Consider the following 13154-nt stretch of genomic DNA (forward strand, 5'->3'; position numbering starts at 1 on the left):
AGGAAATAGTACATTCGGGATATTTGCTTTCACATATTTGTAAGCAGAACTTCCTTAACCTGAGAAATCTGCTGGTCTAGGCAGCATTGCCGAGTGACTCTTAAGAGGGTGATGAACAGGTTAGGTGCTGTCTGCTTTGGGTGAAGCTTGGTTCCTCAATTCCCCCCCCCCCCCGCACTGGGTCCAGTTTTAAATCCAAATTAAGCACTTTTCATATTATAACTTAAAAATAATTTTAAACATTTTTTTCATTATCTCTCAACTATATCTATTCTAAAAAACATGAACTATCCTAAGCCTATATTTCATCAATTAATCCAAATCCAAATTTATTTTCCCATCCATCTACCTTCTATTTCCCCCCCTTAGCCTAAACTTTATTCCCAAAAACTTTCCATAAATTCAAATATTACTTCTTATATCCTATTAACATTTAAACACTTAAATCTAAAGCCCCCCCCCTCCCATGGACTCAGGGTCTCCCAGATGAATCTGCCAGTTCCATAAGTCGTTCCAGTTTCACACCTTAATAATAATAATTCATTATTATTATTTATACCCCGCCCATCTGGCTGGGTTTCCCCAGCCACTCTGGGCAGCTTCCAACAGATGGGGGTGGAGACGCTCCTTCAGGAATACTGGACCGAGGCCATCTTAATCAGTCAAAAAATATCATCCATTATTACTTTTCACTCCACTCTCACTCTATCACAGCCTGTCCACCACTCTTCCTTCTTTGTCCCCTGCTGCCTCCCCAATTCTCTAGCAGTTACACAATGCCATCCAACTACGTTTCCACTTCTCAGCCCTATCACAAATTTTAATCCCCATGGATTCTGACCCCAGTATGGTTCCTGCCCTCCCTCTCTCACTGGGGGGGGCATTATTCCACACTGGTTCTTCTTTGAAAAACCTTTGAATCGAGCATGAGTCTTGTCCCCCCCCCCCTCACATACCTTAAACTCTTATGTCCATTTATGAAAAGAGCATTATCGAACTTGTTTTTCACAGCCGTATATTTTGCGCTCTCTTCAATGTTGACAGTTCCAGACCTCAAAGAGGCAAACAAATTCCTTCCTATTGTGATGTCATAATGGCGGCTCGCTGATCCCTCCAGGGACCCAACTCCAGCTTCCCGGGGGACTTTCCCCAGCTCAAAATAATTTTTTTTACAGGGATTTTACTGAGTTCAACCCTTCTCCCCTTTACCCTGCCTTGGGGAAGGTTTAAGTTCTTTTTCTTTACTCACGGTGTCCAATGTGTTCAAATCCTTTAAATTTGGAAGAATCCACTACTCCACAGGCTGCCGGCACGGAGCTTCGCGCTGAGAAGGTAGCAGTTTAACTCAAGGCAGCACATCTCCACTTGGCTCCCTTAATAGGGCTTACCGGGGAGCAGAGGCGACAGAAAAAGGTGCAGCTGAGTCCCCATGTCCCCAGAACGCTCGATCTGGGGCTCTTGGGGGTCCGCGGTGCTCTCGCGGCTTCCCCCTCCCTCTGTGCCAGGGAATTCTCTCGCTGGACAGCAATGGCGGTAGACTGCCACTACAAAACATTTGTGCTGAATTGTGTTTCCTATGAGTGCAGTGCTTCTCCCTGAGTTTTTAATCTCTTCTTCATTTTCCTTTGTCTTTCTTATAATAAACTTTGTTGTTGTTGTTTAGTCGTTAAGTCGTGTCCGACTTCGTGACCCCATGGACCAACTTACTTTCTTTTACTGTATTTCATTTTTGCATATAATTTTGATTAAATTTTCTGTTTTACAATTTAAAAATGCATATTTTACAAAAACTATACCATTCAGTATTCCATTATTGCATCCATCAAAACTTACTTACACTGTTGAATTTATCTTAATGCTGCCAGCATTTTAAACTACACAATTATTTCCCATATATTCAATAAATGTTTTCCAATCTTCTTTAAACGTATGCCCTTCTTGTTCTCTTATTCTATATGTTACTTTCATTTCTATCCTGTGCTTTCTTGCTCTGGACCTTCATATATCTTCCCAATAAGAACTGCTCAACCTTCTCTTTTGCTAGTTAACTCCCCCCCCCCATTATTCCCTGTTGAATTTGCATATCTAGTCTTACATTTCCTTCTTTAAATCTTCAATTTTTTCCTTTTAGCTCCTCCCCCCTACTTTCACAATTTTTCAGTAGTGCATCAAAGGTGGTGGTGGGGGTTGTTTTTGTTTTTGCAGAAAACCATGCAATTATTTCCCCCCTATCTATATTGGGAGGATATTGGCTAATTTTAACTGTTTGCCTTATTTTTCCATTTACCCAAAAGGCTGCTTGTATCTAAATACGGTTGTAAGTTATTCAAAACTTTTATTCTACTCATTTTGTATTGTCTTTCCAATTCCCACCTATTGTCTATATTTTTGTTAAACAAATGATTCAACCTTATAATGTCATTAACTCTTTAACTGAAAACATGAGTTGAAACAAGTAATGATATATAATACAAATTAAGCCATTTAAACCATGCATTACAAATACTTTCACCATAAATTTAGCTGAAGGACTTGGGTAAATTAGAAATGAACAATTTCATTAGACAGAGATGAAGTGCTTTAATAATAAATCCATCATACTGTCCATTAGAGGGTGATAGTCTCTTAACATGAACAAATTAAGGAACTAGCAGCTTCATCAGAAAGCAAATATGCGACCTTGGAAATCAACACATTATTAGAATGATTACATTCATTTAATGAAAGTAAAGAGCCCTAGAACTGAGTGGCTTAATTAAAAACTAAGATTTTTTTATTAAGGGAAGCTTCCTTTGCTTGTGGGCTATTTATGCTGCCAGAATGTCAGCAGCAAAAGCCAGCATAAAAGCAGAAGAGAAAGAGACTCCACTCCCCAAAGCAAAGAATGGAGGGCCATCACAAGCACCAGCCCCAATGCCCAAACACTGGGTGGCATGCAAATTATTGTTACTTTCTATTATTACTTTTAAAATTTATATATTGCCCTTGCACCTGAAGATCACAGGGCAGTTTGCAGCATATAAATACAAAACAAAATCACAAAATACACACCACCACCGCAACCAATAACCCCCTGGGAAGAGCATTCAACAAACGAGGAACCACCACAGAAAAGGCTCATTTTCATTTTGCCACCCTCCGGACCTTGCTTAGAGAAGGCACACAAAGAAGGGCTTCAGATGATCATCTCGGCCCAGAGAGGTTCATATGGAGAGAAACGGTCCTTGAAGTATTGTGGTCCTGAGCTGTTAAAAGGCTTTATAGGTCCAAACCAGCACTTTGAATTCGTCCCAGAAATTAGAGCCAGTTCAGTTGGGCCAGGATCGGTGTAGTATGCTCCAGCCATCTTGACCCAGTGAGCAATCTGGCTGCCGAATTCTGCACCAGCTGAAGCTTTTGAACCATCTTCAGAGGCAGCGCCATGTATAATGCGTTGCAGGAATCTCATGACAGCCATAGGCAATGTCAAACCAGTTACAGTAATGGGGAGAATGTTCCTCTCCTGACATAAAAGCTTCACAGAGGAAGTTATTCCAGTGACCACCTTCTGAGTGTCCTATGCAAAGAAAAAGCCAATAGATCAGCGGAGGGGGGCACCTATATAACAAACACAGAAGCCTCCCCAGAGCAATACCCTACCAGAGGGAAAGGATCCTTTTCTTGGGGAGGAATTGGGGACAAGCAGCAAGAGAAGGAACACCTGCATTCTTACAGAAGCCACCCAGATGTAGTAAGCGGGGAAAGGAAATAGCTGGACCTGATTTGAACCCCATGGAGAAAGAGCCCTTTTCATTTGTTACTCATGAGGAGGGGCAAGCATGATGGCATGGGCTGCAGGCAACATGTTCAACCCCAGAGTCATGCAGCTCCTCCTGCCCTGGTTGCACTTGACACAACTGCTGGGGGGGGGGGGCTCCTCTGTGCATGGCTGCTCCCCCTCTGATTTAGAGCTCCGTATGGCACGAGGAACAAGATCTTAGCTGCAGACATTGTGGCAAAGACAGTGAGCCCTCATCCCTTTCGCCACGTTTGCCCTCTTGACATGTTGCACACATGAAGAGGACAAGCATGCCAGGACGGCAACAATCATGGCAGTGGCAAAAGAGGAAAAGCCGAAAGGATGAGAACCCACACAGAATGCAGAAGGCACCGGAAGACCCACTTCAGGCAGCTGTATAAATTTGTAACCATGGGTGTGTGGGTAGGCGGGGGACCACATGAACTGGCCAAGCCTTCTCCACCCATAACCTGCACCAGTTGATCAGGAAGGCCTGAAGAGGTTTTTTAAAAATGCTCAGTCGAATGCATGTCCTAAGCAGGAGGAGAGTTGTAAGTGGTTCAACTTAAGCATGACCTTCAAAATTAGAACTTACTTCCTGGCAAATATCTGCTTACTGTTAGGCTGTGAGATTTAAGCCTGATTGGGAATAACACCATCAGAGTTAGCATCTGCTATCGGGAGCAGATGAAATATTAGAAACGCCATGTATGTCTAGTAGCATCGGGAGGGCTTGAAATCATGGAATTGTAGAGTTGGAAGGGGCCACAAGGATCATCTCGTTCAACTCCCTGCAATGCATAAATCTTTGGCCCAATATGGGGCTTGACTCCACAACCCTGAGATTAAGAGTCTCATGCTCTACCGATGCCTCCCTTGCTAGAACAACTTCACTGGCTGCTGTTCTGTTTCTAGGCTCAATTCAAATTGCTGGTTCTCACCTACAAAGCCCTAATGATTCTCCATTGTATTTGGGCAGGCATAGGCAAACTCGGCCCTCCAGATGTTTTGGGACTACAACTCCCATCATCCCTAGCTAACAGGACCAGTGGTCAGGGATGATGGAAACATCTGGAGGGCCAAGTTTACCTATGCCTTTATTTGGGTTACCATGACTCTAGGACTAGGCTCCACTTGACTGTTCTCTGGTGAAACAGAGCCAAGGTCACTTTTAGGAAGAGTTTCTGCTGAGCACACACCATTGGAGCAAAATTCTCCAGTCATTTGTGTTCTGGAAGGGCACGTCCCCTCAACCCTGAGAAGTACACGTGTCCTGAGCATGCATGACAACAACAGTGACATTGAACACATCCTCAACAAGAGGAAAGGTAAAGGAGCAACCAGGCCTGTCTTACCCATTGAGGCTAGTGGCGCAGGGCACCAGGGTGCCAAGTTCTGGAGGGCGCCAGGCGAGAGTCCGGGGAACACCGAACGAGCGTGCTGAGTGAGCGAGGGTGCGTGTGCCGCTCCCACCGAGCGTCAGCTTGGTTTTGTCCCCTTTAGCCTGCAGGCGCCAAATTCTGCAGGGTGCCAGAAGGCTAAAAGGGGGAAAAACCGAGCCAACGCTTGGTGGGAGCGGCGCACGCACCCTTGCTCGGCGCAGGTCAGCTCGCTCAGTGCGCTGCCTGCTGTGGCCACCACGGCACGAAGTGGTCAGCTGAGCTGGGAGGTGCTGCTTCCAGCCTCCATCTCGCTGGAGGAGCCACCCTCCAGCCTCTGCCCGCCTCCTCCAGCCCTAAAAAAAGGTCCAAAACTCTGGGAAAGGGGGGGGCGCCAGAGGGATATTTGCACCATGGCGCCAGATATGCTTCAGATGGCCATGGGAGCAATTCAACAGAAGCCTCAAGGCACAAAGCAATTTGTAACGACAGCCTCAACATGAAGTTTAAATGCCTTAATGCAGTGTTTCCCAACCTTGTGCCTCCAGATGTTTTGGGACTACAACTCCCATCATTCCTGACCACTGGTCTTGCTAGCTAGGGATGATGGGAGTTGTAGTCCCAAAACATCTGGAGGCACAAGGTTGGGAAACACTGCCTTAATGCTTCTTTGATTCAGATTTTCAAACTGAAAAGCCTTTTTGCACTCCTTTTTAGCTCCTCTTTCCACCCCACAAGAGCTGTCTTTGAGTGGTTTTTCCTTATGGAGTACAGTATTTCTTTACATAGCAAATAAAATGGAAGATATTAAAACTAGAGTGTCTAGCAAAAGAATTAGAGACTCTTTAATTACTTGAACCCTAGAATTACTAAAACTGCCTATCACGTACAATGGGCACATCTCCCTCTTTCCCCCCCTGCCTACAGGTAGTTTTCCCCAGTTTTAGTTTCAGAGATTCCAGGCGGAAGCTGATCAGCCTTGCAGATAACAAATTTGAACCATTGCAGCTTTGTAATATGCAAATATGGAAGATATGAAAATGAACTAACCTGATCAGGCTGACTAAACTTCTGATTCTTATCAGGTACAGTTTGCTAAGTCAACTGTGGTGTGTGGGTTGATGGTTAAAATTGGAACTACATTGTAGCTTAATCTTCTCAGGTGATATTACTCTTCTCTGGTGATATTACTTTTTATGGAAGACAATCTTACTCGGCTACGAGGGATCGCCAACGAAGAAGATTAAGCTACAATGTAGTTCCAATTTTAACCAACAACCCACATGCCACAGTTGAGTCCATAAGTGACTGTGGAGGCCAATTCTGGATCCACACATCCCTCCACATTGGGGACATTGGTTTCCGGGCAGGAGTTGATCATGGTGTGGATTTACCAAGCATGCCTTCCTCTTAGCATGTTTCTCCCTTTCATCTTGAGTTCGAGTGTCTTCAAAGCCCATGACACCTTTGGTAAAGGCTGTTCTCCAATTAAGTCACAGGCAAGTGTTTCCTAATTGTTGGTGTTTATACAACATTTTAAAGATTTGCCTTGAGACAGTCTTTAAACCTCTTTTGTTGTGCATTACACTTTCCATTTTAAAGTTCAGAATAGAGTAGTTGCTTTGGAAGACAATAATTAGGTACCCAAACAACATGATCAGTCACTACGCGACCGCCTCCCAGCAGTGGGAGATTCCAAGGCTTTCCCAGGGTTCAGTTTCCTTGGAATGAGGGACAGCAGGGACTGTGGTGTCTTTGTGATATAAAGTTTACTTACACATACATTCAGGTCCCACCTTCTGAGCTCAATGTGTTCCCACAAAATGGTTCAGTAGGTGAGCGTTTGCATAAGGAGCTGAAGATTTCCATTATTTCCTACTGGAACATTCCTAATCCATGATTCATTTGTTCTCCCTTCCACTATACTTTCTGCCAGAAACTGTTGCAACTAAAAAGGTAAAGGGACCCCTGACAGTTAAGTTCCGCCGTGAACGACTCTGGGGTTGCTGCGCTCATCTCGCTTTACTGGCCAAGGGAGCCGACGTTTGTCCGCAGAGTTTTTCCGGGTCATGTGGCCAGCATGACTAAGCTGCTTCTGGTGCAATGGAACACCGAAACCAGAGCAGCACATGGAAACGCCGTTTACCTTCCCACCGGAGTGGTACCTATTTATCTACTTGCACTTTTTTGGCATGCTTTCGAACTGCTAGGTTGGCAGGAGCAGGGACAGGAGCTCACCCTGTTGTGGGGATTCAACTAGTAAAGGCTAAATAAAGGGGAATTGAACCTGCAACCTTGGTGTTAGCAGTACCACACTCTAACCCAGTGTTTCCCAACCTTGGGTCCCCAGCTGCTATTGGACTACAGTTCCCATCATCCTTGACCACTGGTCTTGCTAGCTAGGGATGATGGGAGTTGTAGTCCAAAAACTGCTGGTGGGCCAAGGTTGGGAAACACTGCTCTAACCAGCTGAGCTATCCAGGCTGTGTGTGTTTGAGTTTGTGTGTGTATGCGCAATGATGAAGTGAAGATTACTTTTAGAAATTTGCCTTGACCACCCTGGTTAACTGTTCCTTGTGTCTGGGAGAATTCTTAAGCCTGATCTATAATTGAATTAGCGTTGTCCAAGCTGAGTTCCTTGGGATATTGCTTGACCTACCCCATATGATAGCAACATCAGCTCTGACCTCCCTGCCATGCCCCCTCAATGACTTGGCGGGGGGGATCTAATTGACGCAAGGACAAAGAATGGACTTTTATTTCTTTAGGTTTCAAGGGCAGCCAATGTGTGCCGGAACTGCCCTTGCAAAAAGGAAAGGCAGAGGAGGGGAAACCGTTTAGACACTCCTTGTAAGCCTTGTAAGCTGCTTGCAGTAATAATAATTTCCATTTGATGTATTACCTGACAAAGAAAAATAGAACGCCGTGTCAAATCTGTGATACACATTTCTTTACCTCAGACAGACAGTGGGAGAAAATAAAATAGGTCACTCTGCCATTCAGCTCCCTTCCTGTCATAACGGTTAGTCAGCAGGGTCTTTTATGGGCAGAGGAAGAACTTTTACCAGCAGCAGGCATCCCCGAAAAGTTGTAATCCTGTAGGGAAAGGTTACCGTCATAAGCGATTCATAGTATGCAAAAAAAGTGTTGTGGGATTTGCACAGTATACAAGCTCCCACTCCCACTCCCACAGAGGAATGTGAGTAGCCTCACTCAGCACTAGCAATGGGGAAATAAGTCCATTTTGATTTCTCATCTTTCCAATTGTAAATTCGGTTCTCCACATCTCCATATCTCTGTGTGTGTTTAGAAGTCCTCGTGAAAATCCTACCACTTTTTAGTGAATTTTTAAAAAGGCAGTTTGCAACACATGTTTACAAAGTTTTTGTTGTTTAGTCATTTAGTCATGTCCGACTCTTCGTGACCCCATGGATCAGAGCACGCCAGGCCACTCCTGTCTTCCACTGCCTCCCACAGTTTGGTCAAACTCATGTTAGTAGCTTCCAGAACACTGTCCAAGCATCTCATCCTCTGTCGTCCCCTTCTCCTTGTGGTTTGCAAAGTAGTTCTCCCTAATAATGCATGTTTGTATGCATTTTTTATGTACACAAGTGTATGCACTTTGGGGAGGTAACACATTATGTGGCTGGAGAATTGCACTGCAAAATTCAGAGAAGTCCACATTTTCAAAGGATGTCCGTGTTTCACTTCTCATATTGTTTTGGAAACTACAAATTAGATACATTTTAACTGTGAATTCAATCAATTCCCCCCCCCTTCCTACCCACTCCTACCACTTAATGCTACTCCCCATTCATCAACAGTACGAACACAATGGAGAAGAGTTCCTCGCTGCAGACACCATTATATTCCACAGAAAAGACCGGGGAGGTGAAATTCACTGGCCTGGCTTGCAGGCAGCATAGAGTAATGGGATTCTGGGAGTTAGAATAGTCACTACTGGTCACTTAGTTTCCTAATAAATAAGTTGGGAACAAGATCGGGGGTATCAACAATGTTCGAAATCTGGAAGTACGGTATATATGAAAACTTAGGCAAAACTTTTCCTTTCTTCTACTTGTACAAAACTAATCTATTTTTTATAGTAGTACAGTAACTTGATGGAACATGCTTCACAAGATTAGCAAAAGTTTGGACAATAGATGGTGGAAATGTGAATAAAATATTGAAATTCAACACACACACACACACACACACACACACACACACACACTGATTGCAAATAAATTTTGGGCATGAATAAAATATGCTGTGGAAAGAATAATCCAATTAACAAATAGAATTAGGACCAGCTTTATTTTTATTGATTTATAATTTTCAGCACATTTCCCTGCCATTTCCCTAAAAACAAAAAACCCATTTTTAAAAAGTGGATTTCTTGCAGTAGGGTTCTGCAGCTTGCAGCCCAGCTGGAAGAGAGAAATGCAGGATTCCCACCAGCTCTTGAGAAAATGGTTCCGTCTAGCACACAGTTCAGTTTCTTCTGTATTCCTCCAACAATATGGGAGTAGAAAGGACGGAATTCTATGATGCACTATGGTGATCAGGAATGCAGAGTTCTCCGAAAGGACTTTCCTTTAAGCTGTAATGTCAATTTCGAGGCAAGGTTGTCTCTTTAAGGAAAAGGAAAGGGGTCAATATCATGAGTTTTCCAGAAACATGAAAAGTGCTCGTTTATTGTCAGTGCAAAAGGAAGTTGCCTTATACCAAGTTGTACCATTGACCCACCCTGCTCAGTATTGTCTACACAGATAGGCAGTGGCCCTCCAAGATTTCAGACAAGGAGTATCTCCCACACTTACCTGGAGGGATGGAACTTGAGACATTCTTTCCTCACAATCAGAAACCTTCTGTCACCAAGTGAATGAAGGCAGGTAGAAATTTGCTGTAGAGGAATAGCTAGGGGATGTGTTTGAAAAGAAAAGGTGACCCCCCTCATTTCCCCTCTGAATGTGCACTGGATATATCCACTGCAGCAGTCATGGAGCGGGGACTGGGACTCATGGATATAGATGATCCTATAACTTATTGCATAGTCCTGGGTACGAGGGCGCTCATGGAACTGATGTCACAGAAACTATCCATCAATATGGCACATCTTCATGTCGGCATCCATCTGTCTCCGGAGACAATGGAGGAGTGTGCCCTCCAACTGTTGGAGAGTTATAGCACCTGCTGTGGCTGTAGAGACAAAAATGGGAGAGACATGTTTTATTGCAGCTGGGGCAGATTAAGGCATCCACTTTCGCTGTGACAGGTATTCCATGGCGTTTCTTCTCTCTGGGTTCCTCCCAGCGCTCATTCCTCCTCTTGGCACTGCTATGGATATACAACTTGACTGACTCCAGGCAAGGGATTCCCACAGGCAACTGATGTTGCCAGCCTTCTTTATAACACAGTGTTGGTCTGCTAATGGGCCTGGTGCCAGAAGCCAGCTCCCTGTAGAGCACGTCCTTGGGATCCTGCCATTTTCCATTCTGCGGACATGATCCAGCATACATGTGGCCAAGACAGGAGTGGGAACATGCCGGGAATGTGGGCTTGGGAGAACACATCTTTGTTTGAGACTCTGTCCTGCCAAAAGGTGCCCAAAATCTTCCTGATGCAGCACATGTGGAAGGCATTGAGGCATTGCTCCTGGTAGCCATAAGTTGCCCAGAGCTCACTACCATAAAGCAGCATGCTCAGCACACAAGCCTAGTAGACCTTCATCATGGTATTGGACATTAGCATCATGTTCTCTCATACCCTTTGGGAGAGGTTAGCCATTGCTGCAGTTGCCTTGCCACTACATTTGCCCAGCTCGGCATCGATGGAGAGGTTGCTGGTTATGGTGGAGCCCAGGCAGATAAAATCATCTACCACCTCAAGCATGTGGTCATCAATGCTGATGTGTGGAGTGCTGGCAATATCCTGACCCAAGATGTTGGTCTTCGTTGGCCTGAGGCTGAACCCCATGAAGGCTTGGGCAAAATGGTTGACGAGACTCTGTAGAGCTTTCTTGGAGGGTGCTGTCAAGGCATAAGAACCCACCATCCAGGATGAACAGACCCCCGTTGCACTTTGAATGGAAGAATGCACTGTCTTTAGTCCAGCTGAAGGCATATGAGAGCAACGGGGAGAAGAATGTGCCAAAGAGAGCTGGTGTGGGAACACAGCCCTGTTTCACACCACTCTATAGGGAAGGCGTCTGTGGAAAAGCCATCATTTGGGACAGTGCAATGCATGTTCTCATGCAAGGACACAATCAAAGGCAAGCTGTAGCGCTTGTACTATTTCCTAATCAGGTGGAGCTTATAACTCATAACTGCAGCCTCCTGTGTTGTTTTTGCTGCATTAGCAGCACTGAAGTGACCTATCTGGATAGTATATATGGAAGTCCTGGACTGCCCAGACAAGACACCTTTCTCACATACAGCTCCACAATTGTGCAGTATTCATTACTACAGTGGAACCTCGGTTTATGAACACCTCGGTTTATGAATTTTTGGTTTACGAACGCCGCAGACCCATCTGGAATGGATTAATCCACTCTCCATTACTTTCAATGGGAAAGTTCGCTTCAGTTTATGAACAGACTTCCTGAACCAATTGCACCCATGCTTCGGGCTAAGTACACTTCAGGTTGCGTACTCCGCGGACCCGTCTGGAACGGATTAATCCACTTTCCATTACTTTCAATGGGAAAGTTCGCTTCAGTTTATGAACAAACTTCCGGAACCAATTGTGTTCATAAACCGAGGTACCACTGTACTAAAGTTGTAGCTGGAGCCAGGCAGAATTGCAGGGAAAATGCGTTTTCCAAGGAATAGATATGTGAAAAGGAGTCTGCCTCCCTTTAGAATGAATGGGCATTGCACTCCCAATGCAGCAATAGCATTGCTTGAAAGGGAGCAGCAAGTTGCTATAATCCTGGGGTTGGGTGTAGGTTCAAAACGATGAAGCTGGAGGTCCCCTGAGGCCCATTTATTGCCTCACAGCCCAGCTCAGCCAACACAATTGTTGTGGGACTAGGATGCTGCTCTGAAATCACTGGAGGAAGGGTAGGATACAAACGGAAGAAATAAAAGATTTATGATGTACAATGGACGTTGAAAGTGGTGGAATTTATTTTTGCAGGGCTGACGGGGCAATTATCTAGTTTATTTCCATATGATGGGTGCTTGTCTACGTGCTTTCATACACAGATTATGAAGGTGTGACATAGATCTAGACTGTTCTATTTTACAATAGGTAAGATGTAATGATGCAATACACCAAAAAGGGAAAAGGAAAGCTTCTCAGGCAAGCTTGCCGTTATCTTGTAGGCCATCTGTTTTTCATTCAAACAAATCTATTGGTCTAGATTCCCCATAACTAGGTAGGTAGTATATTAAATACATTTCCCTTGCTGTATGTGACATGCGACACTTTCGAGGAAGTGGTCGAGGGGAAAAAAGGGTAAATGTCAGCCGCAGCTGCCCCCTGAACCACAACCGAGGGCGGGAAAACTAGCGAATGGAAAAAAACTGATTCTTTGATTCTGAAGACAGTATAAAAGGAGATTGGGATTGCACACATATGGACACAATTCAAGGTACTGATACTCAGGTGCAGAACCTCAAGCAATAGACTCCTTGCAGCAGAAAAGAAAAACTACTATGGCTTCTACAAGATTTCCCTCACTGGTGAGTACACTGATACTAGTATAGATGGTCATTTACGGTGTATAGAACTCTTAGTACATTTGTGTCCAACTTAAAAAGTAGAGATGTTTGACGTTGCATTTTAGTTCTTACTTCATCCTGTTATAAGTCTTCTTTCCACATGCAGAATTTTGTTGGCGAAGCTTCAATCTCCTAACCCACTTGCTACCAAAAATTGAAGCCAATGGTTATCTTAAGTTTTCTGTCGGTCTATCCAACCATCATTATTGCTTCAACAACAAGCTATATTTAATTAGCGTAATATGTGTAATTTTATGTAATAGATTTGGA

This window comes from Zootoca vivipara, chromosome 3 (assembly GCF_963506605.1).
Source record: "Zootoca vivipara chromosome 3, rZooViv1.1, whole genome shotgun sequence".
In the NCBI taxonomy this organism is placed as follows: Eukaryota; Metazoa; Chordata; class Lepidosauria; order Squamata; family Lacertidae; genus Zootoca; species Zootoca vivipara.